This window comes from Schistocerca americana, unplaced genomic scaffold, assembly GCF_021461395.2.
Source record: "Schistocerca americana isolate TAMUIC-IGC-003095 unplaced genomic scaffold, iqSchAmer2.1 HiC_scaffold_17, whole genome shotgun sequence".
Lineage (NCBI taxonomy): Eukaryota > Metazoa > Arthropoda > Insecta > Orthoptera > Acrididae > Schistocerca > Schistocerca americana.
Genome location: NW_025725790.1, coordinates 2,600,987 through 2,623,986, shown reverse-complemented (window position 1 = coordinate 2,623,986; position 23,000 = coordinate 2,600,987).

Here is a 23,000-nt window from a genome sequence, read left to right as displayed (position 1 = left end):
TTTACTGTATCCCTTGGACCTTCTTATTGGCGATGAAAGACAGAAATTGCATCGGAATTAAATACAAAAGGCACAACGCCGACTTAAGTACAAGTGGACTGACTCTTCTAACTGTCTATGCTTTGAAAAATTCCTGTGACACTAGTTAAAGATTCTGATGCTTCACTTCAGGTTTACTGTATCCCTCTGACTTCCTTATTGACGATAAAGCACAGAAATTGCATCGGAATTAAAAAGAAAAGGCACAATGCCGACTTCAGTGCAAGGAGACTGACTCTTCTTACTGACTATGTTTTGAACCATTCCTGTGACACTAGTTTTAGGTTCCGATGCTTCACTTTATGTTTACTGTATCCCTTGGACCTTCTTATTGACGATGAAACACAGAAAATGCAGCGGAATTAAATACAAAAGGCACAATGCCGACTTAAGTACAAGAAGACTGACTCTTCTTACTGTCTATGTTTTTAACCATTCTTGTGACACTAGTTATAGATTCAGATGCTCCACTTTAGGTTTACTGTATCCCTCTGACCTTCTTTTTGACGATGAAACTTAGAAATTGCATCGGAATTAAATACAAAAGGCACAATGCCGACTCAAATACAAGATGAACGGCTCTTCTCACTCTCTATGATTTGAACCTTTCCTGTGAGACTGGTTTTAGATTCCGATGCTTCACTTGAGGTTTACTGTATCCCTTGGACCTTCTTATTGACGACGAAACACAGAAATTGCATCGGAATTAAATACAAAAGACACAATGCCGACTTAAGTACAAGAAGACTAACTCGTCCTACTGTCTATGTTTTGAACCATTCCTGTGACACTAGTTATAGATTCTGATGCCTCACTTCAGGTTTACTGTATCCCTTGGACCTTCTTATTGACGATGAAACACAGAAATTGCATCGGAATTAAATACAAAAGGCACAATGCCGACTTAAGTACAAGTAGACTGACTCTTCCTACTGTCTATTTTTTGAACCATTCCTGTGACACTTGTTATAGATTACGATGTTCACTTCAGGTTTACTGTATCCCTCTGACATTCTTATTGACAATGAAACAGAGAAATTACATCGGAATTAAATAGAAAAGGCACAATGCCGACTTAAGTACTAGAAGACTGACTCTTCCTACTGTCTAAGTTTTGAACCATTCCTGTGACACTTGTTATAGATTCCGATGCCTCACTTCAGGTTTACTATATCCCTTGGACCTTCTTATTGACGATGAAACACAGAAATTGCATCGGAATTAAATACAAAAAGCACATTGAAGACTTAAGTACAAGAAGACTGACTCTTCCTACTGTCTATTTTTTGAACCATTCCTGTGACACTTGTTATAGATTCCGATGCTTCACTTCAGGTTTACTGTATCCCTCTGACTTTCTTATTGACGATGAAACAGAGAAATTGCATCGGAATTAAATAGAAAGGGCACAATGCCGACTTAAGTACAAGAATACTGACTCATCTTGCTGTCTATGATTTGAACCATTCCCGTGACACTAGTAATAGATTCCGATGCTTCACTTCAGGTGTACTGTATCCCTTGGACCTTCTTATTGACGATGAAACACAGAAATTGCATCGGGATTAAATACAAAAGCCACAATGCCGACTTAAGTACAAGTAGACTGATTATTCTTACTGTCTATGTTTCGAAACATTCCTGTGACACTAGTTATGGATTCTGATGCTTCACTTCAGTTTTACTGTATCCCTCTGACCTTCTTATTGACGATGAAACACAGAAATTGCATCGGAATTAAATAGAAAAAGCACAATGCCGACATAAGTACAAGAAGACTGACTCTTCTTACTGTCTATGATTTGAACCATTCCTGTGACACTAGTTATAGATTCCGATTCTTCACTTCAGGTGTGCTGTATCCCTTGGACCTTCTTATTGACGATGAGACACAGATATTGCATCGGAATTAAATAGAAAAGGCACAATGCCGACTTCAGTGCAAGAAGACTGACTCTTCTTACTGACTATGTTTTGAACAATTCCTGTAACACTAGTCTTAGGTTCCGATGCTTCACTTTAGGTTTACTGTATCCCGTGGACCTTCTTATTGACGATGAAACACAGAAAATGCAGCGGAATTAAATACAAAAGGCACAATGCCGACTTAAGTACAAGAAGACTGACTCTTCTTACTGTCTATGTTTTTAAATATTCCTGTGACACTAGTTATAGATTCCGATGCTCCACTTTAGGTTTACTGTATCCCTCTGACCTTCTTTTTGACGATGATACTTAGAAATTGCATCGGAATTAAATACAAAAGGCACAATTCTGACTCAAATACAAGATGAACGGCTCTTCTTACTCACTATGACTTGAACCTTTCCTGTGAGACTGGTTTTTGATTCCGATGCTTCACTTGAGGTTTACTGTATCCATTGGACCTTCTTATTGACGATGAAACACAGAAATTGCATCGAAATTAAATACAAAAGGCACAATGGCGACTTAAGTACAAGAAGACTGACTCTTCCTACTGTCTATTTTTTGAACCATTCCTGTGACACTTGTTATATATTACGATAGTTCACTTCAGGTTTACTGTATCCCTCTGACTTTCTTATTGACGACGAAACAGAGAAATTGCATCGGAATTAAATAGAAAAGGCACAATGCCGACTTAAGTACTAGAAGACTGACTCTTCCTACTGTCTTAGTTTTGAACCATTCCGGTAACACTTGTTATAGATTCCGATGCGTCACCTCAGGTTTACTATATCCCTTGGACTTTCATATTGACGATGAAACACAGAAATTGCATCTGAATCAAATACAAAAAGCACATTGCCCACCTAAGTACAAGAAGACTGACCCTTCCTACTGTCTATTTTTTGAACCATTCCTGTGACACTTGTTATAGATTCCGATGCTTCACTTCAGGTTTACTGTATCCCTCTGACTTTCTTATTGACGATGAAACAGAGAAATTGCATCGGAATTAAATAGAAAGGGCACAATGCCGACTTAGGTACAAGAATACTGACTCATCTTACTGTCTATGATTTGAACCATTCCCGTGACACTAGTTATAGATTCCGATGCTTCACTTCAGGTGTACTGTATCCCTTGGACCTTCTTATTGACGATGAAATGCAGAAATTGCATCGGAATTAAATACAAAAGGCACAATGCCGACTTAAGTACAAGTAGACTGACTCTTCCTACTGTCTATTTCTTGAACCATTCCTGTGACACTTGTTATAGTATACGATGTTCACTTCAGGTTTACTGTATCCCTCTGACATTCTTATTGACGATGAAACAGAGAAATTGCATCGGAATTAAATAGAAAAGGCACAATGCCGACTTAAGTACTAGAAGACTGACTCTTCCTACTGTCTATGTTTTGAAACATTGCTGTGGCACTAGTTATGGATTCTGATGCTTCACTTCAGTTTTACTGTATCCCTCTGACCTTCTTTTTGACGATGAAACACAGAAATTGCATCGGAATTAAATAGGAAAGGCACAATGCCGACATAAGTACAAGAAGACTGACTCTTCTTACTGTCTATGATTTGAACCATTCCTGTGACACTAGTTATAGATTCCGATTCTTCACTTCAGGTGTGCTGTATCCCTTGGACCTTCTTATTGACGATGAGACACAGATATTGCATCGGAATTAAATACAAAAGGCACAATGCCGACTTAAGTACAAGACGACTGTCTCTTCCTACTGTCTATGATTTGAACCATTCCTGTGACACTAATTATAGATTCCGATGCCACACTTCAGGTTTACTGTATCCCTTGGACCTTCTTATTGGCGATGAAAGACAGAAATTGCATCGGAATTAAATACAAAAGGCACATCGCCGACTTAAGTACAAGTAGACTGACTCTTCTAACAGTCTATGCTTTAAACCATTCCTGTGACACTAGTTTAAGATTCGATTGCTTCACTTCAGGTTTACTGTATACCTCTGCCTTTCTTATTGACGATAAAACACAGAAATTGCATCGGAATTAAACAGAAAAGGCACAATGCCGACTTCAGTACAAGAAGACTGACTCTTCTTACTGACTATGTTTTGAACCATTCCTGTGACACTAGTTATAGATTCCGATTCTTCACTTCAGGTGTGCTGTATCCCTTGGACCTTCTTATTGACGATGAGAAACAGAAATTGCATCGGAATTAAATACAAAAGGCACAATGCCGACTCAAGTACATGAAGACTGAGTCTTGCTACTGTCTATGTTTTGAACCATCCCTGTGACACTAGTTATAGATCCCGATGCTTCACTTCAGGTTTGCTGTATCCCTCTGACCTTCGTATTGACGATAAAACACAGAAATTGCATCGGAATTAAATAGAAAAGGCACAATGCCGACTTCAGTACAAGAAGACTGACTCCTCTTACTGACTATGTTTTGAACCATTCCCGTGACACTAGTTTTAGGTGCCGATGCTTCACTTTAGGTTTACTGTATCCCTTGGACCTTCTTATTGACGATGAAACACAGAAAATGCAGCGGAATTAAATACAAAAGGCACAATGCCGACTTAAGTACAAGAAGACTGACTCTTCTTACTGTCTATGTTTTTAACCATTCCTGTGACACTAGTTATAGATTCCGATGCTCCACTTTAGGTTTACTGTATCCCTCTGACCTTCTTTTTGACGATGATACTTAGAAATTGCATCGCAATTAAATACAAAAGGCACAATGCCGACGCAAATACAAGATGAACGGCTCTTCTTACTCTCTATGATTTGAACCTTCCCCGTGAGACTGGTTTTAGATTCTGATGCTTCAATTGAGGTTTACTGTATCCCTCTGACCTTCTTATTGACGACGAAACACAGAAATTGCATCGGAATTAAATACAAAAGGCACAATGCCGACTTAAGTACAAGAAGACTGACTCTTCCTACTGTCTATTTTTTGAACCATTCCTGTGACACTTGTTATAGATTACGATAGTTCACTTCAGGTTTACTGTATCCCTCTGACTTTCTTATTGACGACGAAACAGAGAAATTGCATCGGAATTAAATAGAAAAGGCACAATGCCGACTTAAGTACTAGAAGACTGACTCTTCCTACTGTCTTAGTTTTGAACCATTCCGGTAACACTTGTTATAGATTCCGATGCGTCACCTCAGGTTTACTATATCCCTTGGACTTTCATATTGACGATGAAACACAGAAATTGCATCTGAATCAAATACAAAAAGCACATTGCCCACCTAAGTACAAGAAGACTGACCCTTCCTACTGTCTATTTTTTGAACCATTCCTGTGACACTTGTTATAGATTCCGATGCTTCACTTCAGGTTTACTGTATCCCTCTGACTTTCTTATTGACGATGAAACAGAGAAATTGCATCGGAATTAAATAGAAAGGGCACAATGCCGACTTAGGTACAAGAATACTGACTCATCTTACTGTCTATGATTTGAACCATTCCCGTGACACTAGTTATAGATTCCGATGCTTCACTTCAGGTGTACTGTATCCCTTGGACCTTCTTATTGACGATGAAATGCAGAAATTGCATCGGAATTAAATACAAAAGGCACAATGCCGACTTAAGTACAAGTAGACTGACTCTTCCTACTGTCTATTTCTTGAACCATTCCTGTGACACTTGTTATAGTATACGATGTTCACTTCAGGTTTACTGTATCCCTCTGACATTCTTATTGACGATGAAACAGAGAAATTGCATCGGAATTAAATAGAAAAGGCACAATGCCGACTTAAGTACTAGAAGACTGACTCTTCCTACTGTCTATGTTTTGAAACATTGCTGTGGCACTAGTTATGGATTCTGATGCTTCACTTCAGTTTTACTGTATCCCTCTGACCTTCTTTTTGACGATGAAACACAGAAATTGCATCGGAATTAAATAGGAAAGGCACAATGCCGACATAAGTACAAGAAGACTGACTCTTCTTACTGTCTATGATTTGAACCATTCCTGTGACACTAGTTATAGATTCCGATTCTTCACTTCAGGTGTGCTGTATCCCTTGGACCTTCTTATTGACGATGAGACACAGATATTGCATCGGAATTAAATACAAAAGGCACAATGCCGACTTAAGTACAAGAAGACTGTCTCTTCCTACTGTCTATGTTTTGAACCATTCCTGTGACACTAATTATAGATTCCGATGCCACACTTCAGGTTTACTGTATCCCTTGGACCTTCTTATTGGCGATGAAAGACAGAAATTGCATCGGAATTAAATACAAAAGGCACATCGCCGACTTAAGTACAAGTAGACTGACTCTTCTAACAGTCTATGCTTTAAACCATTCCTGTGACACTAGTTTAAGATTCGATTGCTTCACTTCAGGTTTACTGTATACCTCTGCCTTTCTTATTGACGATAAAACACAGAAATTGCATCGGAATTAAACAGAAAAGGCACAATGCCGACTTCAGTACAAGAAGACTGACTCTTCTTACTGACTATGTTTTGAACCATTCCTGTGACACTAGTTATAGATTCCGATTCTTCACTTCAGGTGTGCTGTATCCCTTGGACCTTCTTATTGACGATGAGAAACAGAAATTGCATCGGAATTAAATACAAAAGGCACAATGCCGACTCAAGTACATGAAGACTGAGTCTTGCTACTGTCTATGTTTTGAACCATCCCTGTGACACTAGTTATAGATCCCGATGCTTCACTTCAGGTTTGCTGTATCCCTCTGACCTTCGTATTGACGATAAAACACAGAAATTGCATCGGAATTAAATAGAAAAGGCACAATGCCGACTTCAGTACAAGAAGACTGACTCCTCTTACTGACTATGTTTTGAACCATTCCCGTGACACTAGTTTTAGGTGCCGATGCTTCACTTTAGGTTTACTGTATCCCTCTGACCTTCTTTTTGACGATGATACTTAGAAATTGCATCGCAATTAAATACAAAAGGCACAATGCCGACGCAAATACAAGATGAACGGCTCTTCTTACTCTCTATGATTTGAACCTTCCCTGTGAGACTGGTTTTAGATTCTGATGCTTCAATTGAGGTTTACTGTATCCCTCTGACCTTCTTATTGACGACGAAACACAGAAATTGCATCGGAATTAAATACAAAAGGCACAATGCCGACTTAAGTACAAGAAGACTGACTCTTCCTACTGTGTATGTTTTGAACCATTTTTGTGACACTAGTTATAGATTCTGATGCCTCACTTCAGGTTTACTGTATCCCTTGGACCTTCTTATTGACGATGAAACACAGAAATTGCATCGGAATTAAATACAAAAGGCACAATGCCGACTTAAGTACAAGAAGACTGACTCTTCCTACTGTCTATTTTTTGAACCATTCCTGTGACACTTGTTATAGATTACGATGTTCACTTCAGGTTTACTGTATCCCTCTGACTTTCTTATTGACGATGAAACAGAGAAATTGCATCGGAATTAAATAGAAAAGGCACAATGCCGTTTTAAGTACTAGAAGACTGACTCTTCCTACTGTCTAAGTTTTGAACCATTCCTGTGACACTTGTTATAGATTCCGATGCCTCACTTCAGGTTTACTACATTCCTTGGACCTTCTTATTGACGATGAAACACAGAAATTGCATCGGAATTAAATACAAAAAGCACATTGAAGACTTAAGTACAAGAAGACTGACTCTTCCTACTGTCTATTTTTTGAACCATTCCTGTGACACTTGTTATAGATTCTGATGCTTCACTTCAGGTTTACTGTATCCCTCTGACTTTCTTATTGACGATGAAACAGAGAAATTGCATCGGAATTAAACAGCAAGAACACAATGCCGACTTAAGTACAAGAATACTGATTCATCTTGCTGTCTATGATTTGAACCATTCCCGTGACACTAGTAATTGATTCCGATGATTCACTTCAGGTGTACTGTATCCCTTTTACCTTCTTATTGACGATGAAACACAGAAATTGCATCGGGATTAAATACAAAAGACACAATGCCGACTTAAGTACAAGTAGACTGATTATTCTTACTGTCTAAGTTTTGAAACATTCCTGTGACACTACTTATAGATTCTGATGCTTCACTTCAGTTTTACTGTATCCCTCTGACCTTCTTACTGACGATGAAACACAGAAATTGCATCGGAATTAAATACAAAAGGCACAATGCCGACTTAAGTACAAGAAGACTGTCTCTTCCTACTGTCTATGATTTGAACCATTCCTGTGACACTAGTTATAGATTCCAATGCCACACTTCAGGTTTACTGTATCCCTGGGACCTTCCTATTGGCGATGAAAGACAGATATTGCATCGGAATTAAACAGAAAAGGCACAATGCCGACTTAAGTACAAGAAAACTGACTCTTATTACTGTCTATGTTTTGAACCATTCCTGTGACACTAGTTATTGATTCCGATGCCTCACTTCAGGTTTACTATATCCCTTGGACCTTTTTATTGACGTTGAAACACAGAGGTTGCATCGGAATTAAATACAAAATTCACAATGCCGACTTAAGTACAAGTAGACTGACTCTTCTAACTGTCTATGCTTTGAACCATTCCTGTGACACTAGTTATAGATTCTGATGCCTCACTTCAGGTTTACTGTATATCTCTGACCCTCTTATTGACGATGAACACAGAAATTGCATCGGAATTAAATACAAAATGCACAATGCTGACTTAAGTACAAGAAGACTGACTCTTCCTACTGTCTACGTTTTGAACCATCCCTGTGACACTAGTTATAGATTCCGATGCTTCACTTCAGGTTTATTGTATCCCTCTGACCTTCTTATTGACGATAAAACACAGAAATTACAACGGAAGTGAATAGAAAAGGCACAATGCAGACTTATGTACAAGAAGACTGACTCATCTTACTGTCTATGTTTTGAATCATTCCTGTGACAGTAGTAATAGTTTCCAATTCTTCACTTCAGGTGTGCTGTATCCCTTGGACCTTCTTATTGACGATGAAACACAGACATTGCATCGGAATTAAATACAAAATGCACAATGCCGACTTAAGTACAATTATACTGCCTCTTCTTATTGTCTATGTTTTGAACCATTCCAGTGACACTAGTTATAGATTCTGATGCCTCACTTCAGGTTTACTGTATCTCTCTGACCCTCTAATTGACGATGAAACACAGAAATTGCATCGGAAATGAATACAAAAATCACAATACCGACTTAAGTACAAGAAGACTGGCTCTTCCTACTGTCTACGTTTTGTACCATCCCTGTGACACTAGTTATAGATTCCGATGCTTCACTTTAAGTTTACTATATCCCTGTGACCTTCTTATTGACGATAAAACACAGAAATTGCATCGGAATTAAATAGAAAAGGCACAATGCTGACTTAAGTACAAGAAGACTGACTCTTCTTATTGTCTATGTTTTGAACCATTCCTGTGACACTAGTTATAGATTCCGAAGCCTCACTTCAGGTTTACTGTATCCCTTGGACCTTCTTATTGAAGATGAAACACAGACGTAGCATCGGAATTAAATACAAAAGGCACAATGCCGACTTAAGTACATGATGACTGACTCTTCCTACTGTCTATATTTTGAACCATTCCTGTGACACTTGTTATAGATTACGATACTTCACTTCAGGTTTACTGTATCCCTCTGACTTTCTTATTGACGACGAAACAGAGAAATTGCATCGGAATTAAATAGAAAAGGCACAATGCCGACTTAAGTACTAGAAGACTGACCCTTCCTACTGTCTTAGTTTTGAACCATTCCTGTAACACTTGTTATAGATTCCGATGCGTCACCTCAGGTTTACTATATCCCTTGGACCTTCTTATTGACGATGAAACACAGAAATTGCATCGGAATCAAATACAAAAAGCACATTGCCGACCTAAGTACAAGAAGACTGACCCTTCCTACTGTCTATTTTTTGACCCATTCCTGTGACACTTGTTATAGATTCCGATGCTTCACTTCAGGTTTACTGTATCCCTCTGACTTTCTTATTGACGATGAAACAGAGAAATTGCATCGGAATTAAATAGAAAGGGCACAATGCCGACTTAGGTACAAGAATACTGACTCATCTTACTGTCTATGATTTGAACCATTCCCGTGACACTAGTTACAGATTCCGATGCTTCACTTCAGGTGTACTGTATCCCTTGGACCTTCTTATTGACGATGAAACACAGAAATTGCATCGGAATTAAATACAAAAGGCACAATGCCGACTTAAGTACAAGTAGACTAACTCTTCCTACTGTCTATTTTTTGAACCATTCCTGTGACACTTGTTATAGATTACGATGTTCACTTCAGGTTTACTGTATCCCTCTGACATTCTTATTGACGATGAAACAGAGAAATTGCATCGGAATTAAATAGAAAAGGCACAATGCCGACTTAAGTACTAGAAGACTGACTCTTCCTACTGTCTATGTTTTGAAACATTCCTGTGCCACTAGTTATGGATTCTGATGCTTCACTTCAGTTTTACTGTATCCCTCTGACCTTCTTATTGACGATGAAACACAGAAATTGCATCGGAATTAAATAGAAAAGGCACAATGCCGACATAAGTACAAGAAGACTGACTCTTCTTACTGTCTATGATTTGAACCATTCCTGTGACACTAGTTATAGATTCCGATTCTTCACTTCAGGTGTGCTGTATCCCTTGGACCTTCTTATTGACGATGAGACACAGATATTGCATCGGAATTAAATACAAAAGGCACAATGCCGACTTAAGTACAAGAAGACTGTCTCTTCCTACTGTCTATGCTTTAAACCATTCCTGTGACACTAGTTAAAGATTCTGATGCTTCACTTCAGGTTTACTGTATACCTCTGACTTTCTTATTGACGATAAAACACAGAAATTGCATCGGAAGTAAACAGAAAAGGCACAATGCCGGCTTCAGTACAAGAAGACTGACTCTTCTTACTGACTATGTTTTGAACCATTCCTGTGACACTAGTTATAGATTCAGATTCTTCACTTCAGGTGTGCTGTATCCCTTGGACCTTCTTATTGACGATGAGAAACAGAAATTGCATCGGAATTAAATAGAAAAGGCACAATGCCGACTTAAGTACAAGAAGACTGTCTCTTCCTACTGTCTATGCTTTAAACCATTCCTGTGACACTAGTTAAAGATTCTGATGCTTCACTTCAGGTTTACTGTATCCCTCTGACTTTCTTATTGACGATAAAACACAGAAATTGCATCGGAATTAAACAGAAAAGGCACAATGCCGACTTCAGTACAAGAAGACTGACTCTTCTTACTGACTATGTTTTGAACCATTCCTGTGACACTAGTTATAGATTCAGATTCTTCACTTCAGGTGTGCTGTATCCCTTGGACCTTCTTATTGACGATGAGAAACAGAAATTGCATCGGAATTAAATACAAAAGGCACAATGCCGACTCAAGTACATGAAGACTGACTCTTCTTACTGACTATGTTTTGAACCATTCCCGTGACACTAGTTTTAGGTGCCGATGCTTCACTTTAGATTTACTGCATCCCTTGGACCTTCTTATTGACGATGAAACACAGAAAATGCAGCGGAATTAAATACAAAAGGCACAATGCCGACTTAAGTACAAGAAGACTGACTCTTCTTACTGTCTATGTTTTTAACCATTCCTGTGACACTAGTTATAGATTCCGATGCTCCACTTTAGGTTTACTGTATCCCTCTGACCTTCTTTTTGACGATGATACTTAGAAATTGCATCGGAATTAAATACAAAAGGCACAATGCCGACGCAAATACAAGATGAACGGCTCTTCTTACTCTCTATGATTTGAACCTTTCCTGTGAGACTGGTTTTAGATTCCGATGCTTCAATTGAGGTTTACTGTACCCCTCTGTCCTTCTTATTGACGACGAAACACAGAAATTGCATCGGAATTAAATACAAAAGGCACAATGCCGACTTAAGTACAAGAAGACTGACTCTTCCTATTGTGTATGTTTTGAACCATTCCTGTGACACTAGTTATAGATTCTGATGCCTCACTTCAGGTTTACTGTATCCCTTGGACCTTCTTATTGACGATGAAACACAGAAATTGCATCGGAATTAAATACAAAAGGCACAATGCCGACTTAAGTACAAGAAGACTGACTCTTCCTACTGTCTATTTTTTGAACCATTCCTGTGACACTTGTTATAGATTACGATGTTCACTTCAGGTTTACTGTATCCCTCTGACTTTCTTATTGACGATGAAACAGAGAAATTGCATCGGAATTAAATAGAAAAGGCACAATGCCGACTTAAGTACTAGAAGACTGACTCTTCCTACTGTGTAAGTTTTGAACCATTCCTGTGACACTTGTTATAGATTCCGATGCCTCACTTCAGGTTTACTACATTCCTTGGACCTTCTTATTGACGATGAAACACAGAAATTGCATCGGAATTAAATACAAAAAGCACATTGAAGACTTAAGTACAAGAAGACTGACTCTTCCTACTGTCTATTTTTTGAACCATTCCTGTGACACTTGTTATAGATTCTGATGCTTCACTTCAGGTTTACTGTATCCCTCTGACTTTCGTATTGACGATGAAACAGAGAAATTGCATCGGAATTAAATAGAAAGGGCACAATGCCGACTTATGTACAAGAATACTGATTCATCTTTCTGTCTATGATTTGAACCATTCCCGTGACACTAGTAATTGATTCCGATGATTCACTTCAGGTGTACTGTTTCCCTTGGACCTTCTTATTGACGATGAAACACAGAAATTGCATCGGGATTAAATACAAAAGACACAATGCCGGCTTAAGTACAAGTAGACTGATTATTCTTACTGTCTATTTTTGAAACATTCCTGTGACACTACTTATAGATTCTGATGCTTCACTTCAGTTTTACTGTATCCCTCTGACCTTCTTACTGACGATGAAACACAGAAATTGCATCGGAATTAAATACAAAATGCACAATGCTGACTTAAGTACATGATGACTGACTCTTCCTACTGTCTATGTTTGAATCATTGCTGTGACACTAGTTACAGATTCTGATGCTTTACTTCAGGTTTATTGTATCCCTCTGACCTTCGTATTGACGATAACACACAGAAATTACAACGGAAATGAATAGAAAAGGCACAATGCAGACTTATGTACAAGAAGACTGACTCATCTTACTGTCTATGTTTTGAACCATTCCTGTGACAGTAGTAATAGTTTCCAATTCTTCACTTCAGGTGTGCTGTATCCCTTGGACCTTCTTATTGACGATGAAACACAGACATTGCATCGGAATTAATTACAAAATGCACAATGCCGACTTAAGTACAATTATACTGCCTCTTCTTATTGTCTATGTTTTGAACCATTCCAGTGACACTAGTTATAGATTCTGATGCCTCACTTCAGGTTTACTGTATCTCTCTGACCCTCTAATTGACGATAAAACACAGAAATTGCATCGGAAATAAATACAAAAATCACAATACCGACTTAAGTACAAGAAGACCGGCTCTTCCTACTGTCTACGTTTTGAACCACCCCTGTGACACTAGTTATAGATTCCGATGCTTCACTTCAAGTTTACTATATCCCTCTGACCTTCTTATTGACGATAAAACACAGAAATTGCATCGGAATTAAATAGAAAAGGCACAATGCTGACCTAAGTACAAGAAGACTGACTCTTCTTATTGTCTATGTTTTGAACAATTCCTGTGACACTAGTTATAGATTCCGAAGCCTCACTTCAGGTTTACTGTATCCCTTGGACCTTCTTATTGAAGATGAAACACAGACGTAGCATCGGAATTGAATACAAAAGGCACAATGCCGACTTAAGTACATGATGACTGACTCTTCCTACTGTCTATGTTTGAATCATTCCTGTGACACTAGTTACAGATTCTGATGCCTTACTTCAGGTTCACTGTATGCCTCTGACCCTCTTACTGACGATGAAACACAGAAATTGCATCGGAATTAAATACAAAGATCACAATGCCGACTCAAGTACAAGAAGACTGACTCTTCCTACTGTCTATGTTTTGAACCATCCCTGTGACACTAGTTATAGATCCCGATGCTTCACTTGAGGTTTACTGTATCCCTCTGACCTTCGTATTGACGATAAAACACAGAAATTGCATCGGAATTAAATAGAAAAGGCACAATGCCGACTTCAGTACAAGAAGACTGACTCTTCTTACTGACTATGTTTTGAACCATTCCTGTGACACTAGTTTTAGGTTCCGATGCTTGACTTTAGGTTTACTGTATCCCTTGGACCTTCTTATTGACGATGAAACACAGAAAATGCAGCGGAATTGAATACAAAAGGCACAATGCCGACTTAAGTACAAGAAGACTGACTCTTCTTACTGTCTATGCTTTTAACCATTCCTGTGACACTAGTTATAGATTCCGATGCTCCACTTTAGGTTTACTGTATCCCTCTGACCTTCTTTTTGACGATGAAACTTAGAAATTGCATCGGAATTAAATACAAAAGGCACAATGCCGACGCAAATACAAGATGAACGGCTCTTCTTACTCTCTATGATTTGAACCTTTCCTGTGAGACTGGTTTTAGATTCCGATGCTTCACTTGAGGTTTACTGTATCCCTTGGACCTTCTTATTGACGACGAAACACAGAAATTGCATCGGAATTAAATACAAAAGGCACAATGCCGACTTAAGTACAAGTAGACTGACTCTTCCTACTGTCTATTTCTTGAACCATTCCTGTGACACTTGTTATAGAATACGATGTTCACTTCAGGTTTACTGTATCCCTCTGACATTCTTATTGACGATGAAACAGAGAAATTGCATCGGAATTAAATAGAAAAGGCACAATGCCGACTTAAGTACTAGAAACCTGACTCTTCCTACTGTCTATGTTTTGAAACATTGCTGTGGCACTAGTTATGGATTCTGATGCTTCACTTCAGTTTTACTGTATCCCTCTGACCTTCTTTTTGTCGATGAAACACAGAAATTGCATCGGAATTAAATAGGAAAGGCACAATGCCGACATAAGTACAAGAAGACTGACTCTTCTTACTGTCTATGATTTGAACCATTCCTGTGACACTAGTTATAGATTCCGATTCTTCACTTCAGGTGTGCTGTATCCCTTGGACCTTCTTATTGACGATGAGACACAGATATTGCATCGGAATTAAATACAAAAGGCACAATGCCGACTTAAGTACAAGAAGACTGTCTCTTCCTACTGTCTATGTTTTGAACCATTCCTGTGACACTAGTTATAGATTCCGATGCCACACTTCAGGTTTACTGTATCCCTTGGACCTTCTTATTGGCGATGAAAGACAGAAATTGCATCGGAATTAAATACAAAAGGCACAACGCCGACTTAAGTACAAGTAGACTGACTCTTCTAACAGTCTATGCTTTAAACCATTCCTGTGACACTAGTTTAAGATTCGATTGCTTCACTTCAGGTTTACTGTATACCTCTGCCTTTCTTATTGACGATAAAACACAGAAATTGCATCGGAATTAAACAGAAAAGGCACAATGCCGACTTCAGTACAAGAAGACTGACTCTTCTTACTGACTATGTTTTGAACCATTCCTGTGACACTAGTTATAGATTCCGATTCTTCACTTCAGGTGTGCTGTATCCCTTGGACCTTCTTATTGACGATGAGAAACAGAAATTGCATCGGAATTAAATACAAAAGGCACAATGCCGACTCAAGTACATGAAGACTGAGTCTTGCTACTGTCTATGTTTTGAACCATCCCTGTGACACTAGTTATGGATCCCGATGCTTCACTTCAGGTTTGCTGTATCCCTCTGACCTTCGTATTGACGATAAAACACAGAAATTGCATCGGAATTAAATAGAAAAGGCACAATGCCGACTTCAGTACAAGAAGACTGACTCTTCTTACTGACTATGTTTTGAACCATTCCCGTGACACTAGTTTTAGGTGCCGATGCTTCACTTTAGGTTTACTGTATCCCTTGGACCTTCTTATTGACGATGAAACACAGAAAATGCAGCGGAATTAAATACAAAAGGCACAATGCCGACTTAAGTACAAGAAGACTGACTCTTCTTACTGTCTATGTTTTTAACCATTCCTGTGACACTAGTTATAGATTCCGATGCTCCACTTTAGGTTTACTGTATCCCTCTGACCTTCTTTTTGACGATGATACTTAGAAATTGCAACGCAATTAAATACAAAAGGCACAATGCCGACGCAAATACAAGATGAACGGCTCTTCTTAGTCTCTATGATTTGAACCTTTCCTGTGAGACTGGTTTTAGATTCTGATGCTTCAATTGAGGTTTACTGTATCCCTCTGACTTTCTTATTGACGACGAAACACAGAAATTGCATCGGAATTAAATACAAAAGGCACAATGCCGAATTAAGTACAAGAAGACTGACTCTTCCTACTGTGTATGTTTTGAACCATTTTTGTGACACTAGTTATAGATTCTGATGCCTCACTTCAGGTTTACTGTATCCCTTGGACCTTCTTATTGACGATGAAACACAGAAATTGCATCGGAATTAAATACAAAAGGCACAATGCCGACTTAAGTACAAGAAGACTGACTCTTCCTACTGTCTATTTTTTGAACCATTCCTGTGACACTTGTTATAGATTACGATGTTCACTTCAGGTTTACTGTATCCCTCTGACTTTCTTATTGACGATGAAACAGAGAAATTGCATCGGAATTAAATAGAAAAGGCACAATGCCGACTTAAGTACTAGAAGACTGACTCTTCCTACTGTCTAAGTTTTGAACCATTCCTGTGACACTTGTTATAGATTCCGATGCCTCACTTCAGGTTTACTACATTCCTTGGACCTTCTTATTGACGATGAAACACAGAAATTGCATCGGAATTAAATACAAAAAGCACATTGAAGACTTAAGTACAAGAAGACTGACTCTTCCTACTGTCTATTTTTTGAACCATTCCTGTGACACTTGTTATAGATTCTGATGCTTCACTTCAGGTTTACTGTATCCCTCTGACTTTCTTATTGACGATGAAACAGAGAAATTGCATCGGAATTAAATAGAAAGAACACAATGCCGACTTAAGTACAAGAATACTGATTCATCTTGCTGTCTATGATTTGAACCATTCCCGTGACACTAGTAATTGATTCCGATGATTCACTTCAGGTGTACTGTATCCCTTGGACCTTCTTATTGACGATGAAACACAGAAATTGCATCGGGATTAAATACAAAAGACACAATGCCGACTTAAGTACAAGTAGACTGATTATTCTTACTGTCTAAGTTTTGAAACATTCCTGTGACACTACTTATAGATTCTGATGCTTCACTTCAGTTTTACTGTATCCCTCTGACCTTCTTACTGACGATGAAACACAGAAATTGCATCGGAATTAAATACAAAAGGCACAATGCCGACTTAAGTACAAGAAGACTGTCTCTTCCTACTGTCTATGATTTAAACCAGTCCTGTGACACTAGTTATAGATTCCAATGCCACACTTCAGGTTTACTGTATCCCTGGGACCTTCCTATTGGCGATGAAAGACAGATATTGCATCGGAATTAAACAGAAAAGGCACAATGCCGACTTAAGTACAAGAAAACTGACTCTTATTACTGTCTATGTTTTGAACCATTCCTGTGACACTAGTTATTGATTCCGATGCCTCACTTCAGGTTTACTATATCCCTTGGACCTTTTTATTGACGTTGAAACACAGAGGTTGCATCGGAATTAAATACAAAAGGCACAATGCCGACTTAAGTACAAGTAGACTGACTCTTCTAACTGTCTATGCTTTGAACCATTCCTGTGACACTAGTTATAGATTCTGATGCCTCACTTCAGGTTTACTGTATATCTCTGACCCTCTTATTGACGATGAACACAGAAATTGCATCGGAATTAAATACAAAATGCACAATGCTGACTTAAGTACAAGAAGACTGACTCTTCCTACTGTCTACGATTTGAACCATCCCTGTGACACTAGTTATAGATTCCGATGCTTCACTTCAGGTTTATTGTATCCCTCTGACCTTCTTATTGACGATAAAACACAGAAATTACAACGGAAGTGAATAGAAAAGGCACAATGCAGACTTATGTACAAGAAGACTGACTCATCTTACTCTCTATGTTTTGAACCATTCCTGTGACAGTAGTAATAGTTTCCAATTCTTCACTTCAGGTGTGCTGTATCCGTTGGACCTTCTTATTGACGATGAAACACAGACATTGCATCGGAATTAAATACAAAATGCACAATGCCGACTTAAGTACAATTATACTGCCTCTTCTTATTGTCTATGTTTTGAACCATTCCAGTGACACTAGTTATAGATTCTGATGCCTCACTTCAGGTTTACTGTATCTCTCTGACCCTCTAATTGACGATGAAACACAGAAATTGCATCGGAAATGAATACAAAAATCACAATACCGACTTAAGTACAAGAAGACTGGCTCTTCCTACTGTCTACGTTTTGAACCATCCCTGTGACACTAGTTATAGATTCCGATGCTTCACTTTAAGTTTACTATATCCCTGTGACCTTCTTATTGACGATAAGACACAGAAATTGCATCGGAATTAAATAGAAAAGGCACAATGCTGACTTAAGTACAAGAAGACTGACTCTTCTTATTGTCTATGTTTTGAACCATTCCTGTGACACTAGTTATAGATTCCGAAGCCTCACTTCAGGTTTACTGTATCCCTTGGACCTTCTTATTGAAGATGAAACACAGACGTAGCATCGGAATTAAATACAAAAGGCACAATGCCGACTTAAGTACATGATGACTGACTCTTCCTACTGTCTATTTTTTGAACCATTCCTGTGACACTTGTTATAGATTACGATACTTCACTTCAGGTTTACTGTATCCCTCTGACTTTCTTATTGACGACGAAACAGAGAAATTGCATCGGAATTAAATAGAAAAGGCACAATGCCGACTTAAGTACTAGAAGACTGACCCTTCCTACTGTCTTAGTTTTGAACCATTCCTGTAACACTTGTTATAGATTCCGATGCGTCACCTCAGGTTTACTATATCCCTTGGACCTTCTTATTGACGATGAAACACAGAAATTGCATCGGAATCAAATACAAAAAGCACATTGCCGACCTAAGTACAAGAAGACTGACCCTTCCTACTGTCTATTTTTTGACCCATTCCTGTGACACTTGTTATAGATTCCGATGCTTCACTTCAGGTTTACTGTATCCCTCTGACTTTCTTATTGACGATGAAACAGAGAAATTGCATCGGAATTAAATAGAAAGGGCACAATGCCGACTTAGGTACAAGAATACTGACTCATCTTACTGTCTATGATTTGAACCATTCCCGTGACACTAGTTATAGATTCCGATGCTTCACTTCAGGTGTACTGTATCCCTTGGACCTTCTTATTGACGATGAAACACAGAAATTGCATCGGAATTAAATACAAAAGGCACAATGCCGACTTAAGTACAAGTAGACTAACTCTTCCTACTGTCTATTTTTTGAACCATTCCTGTGACACTTGTTATAGATTACGATGTTCACTTCAGGTTTACTGTATCCCTCTGACATTCTTATTGACGATGAAACAGAGAAATTGCATCGGAATTAAATAGAAAAGGCACAATGCCGACTTAAGTACTAGAAGACTGACTCTTCCTACTGTCTATGTTTTGAAACATTCCTGTGCCACTAGTTATGGATTCTGATGCTTCACTTCAGTTTTACTGTATCCCTCTGACCTTCTTATTGACGATGAAACACAGAAATTGCATCGGAATTAAATAGAAAAGGCACAATGCCGACATAAGTACAAGAAGACTGACTCTTCTTACTGTCTATGATTTGAACCATTCCTGTGACACTAGTTATAGATTCCGATTCTTCACTTCAGGTGTGCTGTATCCCTTGGACCTTCTTATTGACGATGAGACACAGATATTGCATCGGAATTAAATACAAAAGGCACAATGCCGACATAAGTACAAGAAGACTGTCTCTTCCTACTGTCTATGTTTTGAACCATTCCTGTGACACTAGTTATAGATTCCGATGCCACACTTCAGGTTTACTGTATCCCTTGGACCTTCTTATTGGCGATGAAAGACAGAAATTGCATCGGAATTAAATACAAAAGGCACAACACCGACTTAAGTACAAGTAGACTGACTCTTCTAACTGTCTATGCTTTAAACCATTCCTGTGACACTAGTTAAAGATTCTGATGCTTCACTTCAGGTTTACTGTATCCCTCTGACTTTCTTATTGACGATAAAACACAGAAATTGCATCGGAATTAAACAGAAAAGGCACAATGCCGACTTCAGTACAAGAAGACTGACTCTTCTTACTGACTATGTTTTGAACCATTCCTGTGACACTAGTTATAGATTCAGATTCTTCACTTCAGGTGTGCTGTATCCCTTGGACCTTCTTATTGACGATGAGAAACAGAAATTGCATCGGAATTAAATACAAAAGGCACAATGCCGACTCAAGTACATGAAGACTGACTCTTGCTACTGTCTATGTTTTGAACCATCCCTGTGACACTAGTTATAGATCCCGATGCTTCACTTCAGGTTTACTGTATCCCTCTGACCTTCGTATTGACGATAAAACACAGAAATTGCATCGGTATTAAATAGAAAAGGCACAATGCCGACTTCAGTACAAGAAGACTGACTCTTCTTACTGACTATGTTTTGAACCATTCCCGTGACACTAGTTTTAGGTGCCGATGCTTCACTTTAGATTTACTGCATCCCTTGGACCTTCTTATTGACGATGAAACACAGAAAATGCAGCGGAATTAAATACAAAAGGCACAATGCCGACTTAAGTACAAGAAGACTGACTCTTCTTACTGTCTATGTTTTTAACCATTCCTGTGACACTAGTTATAGATTCCGATGCTCCACTTTAGGTTTACTGTATCCCTCTGACCTTCTTTTTGACGATGATACTTAGAAATTGCATCGGAATTAAATACAAAAGGCACAATGCCGACGCAAATACAAGATGAACGGCTCTTCTTACTCTCTATGATTTGAACCTTACCTGTGAGACTGGTTTTAGATTCCGATGCTTCAATTGAGGTTTACTGTACCCCTCTGACCTTCTTATTGACGACGAAACACAGAAATTGCATCGGAATTAAATACAAAAGGCACAATGCCGACTTAAGTACAAGAAGACTGACTCTTCCTATTGTGTATGTTTTGAACCATTCCTGTGACACTAGTTATAGATTCTGATGCCTCACTTCAGGTTTACTGTATCCCTTGGACCTTCTTATTGACGATGAAACACAGAAATTGCATCGGAATTAAATACAAAAGGCACAATGCCGACTTAAGTACAAGAAGACTGACTCTTCCTACTGTCTATTTTTTGAACCATTCCTGTGACACTTGTTATAGATTACGATGTTCACTTCAGGTTTACTGTATCCCTCTGACTTTCTTATTGACGATGAAACAGAGAAATTGCATCGGAATTAAATAGAAAAGGCACAATGCCGACTTAAGTACTAGAAGACTGACTCTTCCTACTGTGTAAGTTTTGAACCATTCCTGTGACACTTGTTATAGATTCCGATGCCTCACTTCAGGTTTACTACATTCCTTGGACCTTCTTATTGACGATGAAACACAGAAATTGCATCGGAATTAAATACAAAAAGCACATTGAAGACTTAAGTACAAGAAGACTGACTCTTCCTACTGTCTATTTTTTGAACCATTCCTGTGACACTTGTTATAGATTCTGATGCTTCACTTCAGGTTTACTGTATCCCTCTGACTTTCGTATTGACGATGAAACAGAGAAATTGCATCGGAATTAGATAGAAAGGGCACAATGCCGACTTATGTACAAGAATACTGATTCATCTTTCTGTCTATGATTTGAACCATTCCCGTGACACTAGTAATTGATTCCGATGATTCACTTCAGGTGTACTGTATCCCTTGGACCTTCTTATTGACGATGAAACACAGAAATTGCATCGGGATTAAATACAAAAGACACAATGCCGGCTTAAGTACAAGTAGACTGATTATTCTTACTGTCTATTTTTGAAACATTCCTGTGACACTACTTATAGATTCTGATGCTTCACTTCAGTTTTACTGTATCCCTCTGACCTTCTTACTGACGATGAAACACAGAAATTGCATCGGAATTAAATACAAAATGCACAATGCTGACTTAAGTACATGATGACTGACTCTTCCTACTGTCTATGTTTGAATCATTGCTGTGACACTAGTTACAGATTCTGATGCCTTACTTCAGGTTTATTGTATCCCTCTGACCTTCGTATTGACGATAAAACACAGAAATTACAACGGAAATTAATAGAAAAGGCACAATGCAGACTTATGTACAAGAAGACTGACTCATCTTACTGTCTATGTTTTGAACCATTCCTGTGACAGTAGTAATAGTTTCCAATTCTTCACTTCAGGTGTGCTGTATCCCTTGGACCTTCTTATTGACGATGAAACACAGACATTGCATCGGAATTAATTACAAAATGCACAATGCCGACTTAAGTACAATTATACTGCCTCTTCTTATTGTCTATGTTTTGAACCATTCCAGTGACACTAGTTATAGATTCTGATGCCTCACTTCAGGTTTACTGTATCTCTCTGACCCTCTAATTGACGATAAAACACAGAAATTGCATCGGAAATAAATACAAAAATCACAATACCGACTTAAGTACAAGAAGACCGGCTCTTCCTACTGTCTACGTTTTGAACCACCCCTGTGACACTAGTTATAGATTCCGATGCTTCACTTCAAGTTTACTATATCCCTCTGACCTTCTTATTGACGATAAAACACAGAAATTGCATCGGAATTAAATAGAAAAGGCACAATGCTGACCTAAGTACAAGAAGACTGACTCTTCTTATTGTCTATGTTTTGAACCATTCCTGTGACA